The sequence below is a fragment of the Acyrthosiphon pisum genome, chromosome A1 (genome assembly GCF_005508785.2).
Source record: "Acyrthosiphon pisum isolate AL4f chromosome A1, pea_aphid_22Mar2018_4r6ur, whole genome shotgun sequence".
Classification (NCBI taxonomy): Eukaryota; Metazoa; Arthropoda; class Insecta; order Hemiptera; family Aphididae; genus Acyrthosiphon; species Acyrthosiphon pisum.
In genome coordinates, this window is record NC_042494.1 from 35,657,015 (window position 1) to 35,660,037 (window position 3,023).

The following is a 3,023-nucleotide window of genomic DNA, read 5'->3' on the forward strand; positions in this document are numbered from 1 at the left end:
AAATCGGATAAAATAATCTAAATTGGATAAAAAAGTCTAATAGGAATAAAAAAAAATAATTTGAATAAAAGACCATTATTTATTGATATATCTTAATTAAATAAAAAATCCTTGTTGAAAAAAAATCCTAAATCGGATTAAAAAAAATCTTATATGAATAAAATAAAATTAATTTGAATAAAAAACCATTTTTTATTGAAGAATCTAAATATAATAAAAGCCTGGTTGAATAAAAAAACTGAATCAAATAAAAAATGCCAAATTAGATTAAAAAAAAAGTTATATGAATGAAAAAAAGTCGAAAAAAAGTCGAAGACGAAAAAAATTAGATTACAAACCAATACAAACCAGCTACAAACGAATGGTGAAAAAAAAAATTCAAAATTCAAAATTTGGGCATTTCCCTAGCCCCCCCACCAAAATTTGGATTTAAAAAAAAAACTAAATCTCTACAAACGAAAAAAATTAGATTACAAACCAATACAAACCGGCTACAAATAAATGGTGAAAAAAAAAATTCAAAATTCAAGATTTGGGCATTTTCCCAGCCCCCCCACCAAAATTTGGATTTAAAAAAAAAACTAAATCTCTACAAACGAAAAAAATTAGATTACAAACCAATACAAACCGGCTACAAATAAATGGTGAAAAAAAAAATTCAAAATTCAAGATTTGGGCATTTTCCCAGCCCCCCCACCAAAATTTTGATTTTAAAAAAAAACTAAATCTCTACAAACGAAAAAAATTAGATTACAAACCAATACAAACCGGCTACAAACGAATGGTGAAAAAAAAAATTCAAAATTCAAAATTTGGGCATTTTCCCAGCCCCCCCACCAAAATTTGGATTTAAAAAAAAAACTAAATCTCTACAAACGAAAAAAATTAGATTACAAACCAATACAAACCGGCTACAAATAAATGGTGAAAAAAAAAATTCAAAATTCAAGATTTGGGCATTTTCCCAGCCCCCCCACCAAAATTTTGATTTTAAAAAAAAACTAAATCTCTACAAACGAAAAAAATTAGATTACAAACCAATACAAACCGGCTACAAACGAATGGTGAAAAAAAAATTCAAAATTCAAAATTGGGGGGGCTGGGGAAATGTACCTAATTTCATTACAATTTCAGTACTTATATAATAAACTAAATAGTATAATTACAGCAGATGAATTTATTGATGAACTATATCTTAGATGTCTCAAAAAAAAGAAGATTTGATTTTGTGGTATAGACAATAGATATCAAATTTAAACATTTCCTATCCTGAATAGAGTACAACATGTATGTTACATAATAATAAATTATAAAAAATACAATTTTTGTACCGTATTTTGTATTTATGAAATTAATAAAAATATTAGAATTTAATGCAACATAACTTGATAAATCTTAAATTAAAAATTAATTATCTGTTTATTATATTATTTTAAACATTTAAAAGAAATTACAGCATATGAGGATATAGGTTTTTTACGTCCCTATAAACCACCCACGATGTATTGGGTGCACATACATCGTGACCTGCAAGCCGCACCGCGTGTTAGCCTGAAGGCCAAGTTGGTACAACTTGCAGGCTTTAGTACACGCAATGGAAAATGAATTCCAAAGATTTATTAAAAGGGAGGGGGGGAAATAATACTAATAAAATAATAAGAGTGGATATGAGGTAATCATGTGGTTATATATTACATGATTATAAGCAAATAAAATATATAAGGAGGATTTTAGCAATTATATAAGTGAAATATAATGGTAAGTGGTTCTCGCTCACAGCAATACAATAAAAATAATATAATATTTTGGCACAGAATCAGATATTACATAACATAGCCTTAATCGCAAGTGCGCTATTAGATTAATGACAATATTAATGGGTCGGTCGCAGACCGACGGGCACGCTGATAATTTATTGTGGGAAAAAGGTGTACCCAGTGGTTTACTATAATATTAACAGAGGTCTAAAATTCTGTGACGTTACAAGCATTTTATGACGAAGTACATTATTCATTTTATCAATTAATAAGCTTATTGTTCAGTTTCTGTAACAGATGGCCAAACAAAAAAAAAAAAAATATATATGATGGGAATCGTTTGTAATGTGTCTATACACTAATAAAAAAATTTAACAACTTTTCATAGTAAAGTGAATAGTTTAATAATTCATTATAAATATTGTACAATTGCTTAGGTACATATTTTATTATTATTGTTATTTAAGATTGTACTGTGTTATCGATCCAATGCAACGGTGTACCTTAATTGCCTATTCAAGTCGCCGGATCAGTGCTGTAATCGGTCCGTTCGTAACCGATCGGTTTTATATCACTAGATAAACTTCCAGTACTCCGTTTGAAATAAAACCTTTATACATTTTAAGGGAGTATAAATTTAATTTTAAAACTCGTACTTAAATTTAAACTAATTTTAAAATAGTATATTTTAATTTTTCCTGATCATTGTATTCAATACTAACACATCCCTCATAATGGTATAAAATATGGTTACAAATAACCAATTACCAGTATTTTATTGGTTCAGGTATTTTTTTCTCTTTACTAAAACAGATTAAATTAATTGTAATTTATATTGATATTTGATTTTTTTTATATTTATCCTTAACTATAAAATGGAGACCCGTATGGCGCTCTTATTCCGACTAGGTATAATATTTCGAAACGGCCAATGAAAAAATTCGGTTCGCGTCTCCCGGGTCTCCGCTTTTATGCACAATAGAAAATATTATCGGTAAAAAAAGGTATATAAATTATACACAATAGAAAATATTATCAGAAAAAAAAAGGTATATTTACCGAGAAATTTGTATTTTTTTATTATTATAAATAGAAAAATAGGAAACCGGGGAAAAAATGGTATATTTACGAAGAAATTTAAAAAATTTAATTATCTATTAATATAAATAATTTATCTATCAATTTCTTTAGATTTTTCATCTTTACCCGCTTCCTGCGACCCCGTTCGGACCTTATTCGCGTTCCCCGCTAAATTTACAGGCCACG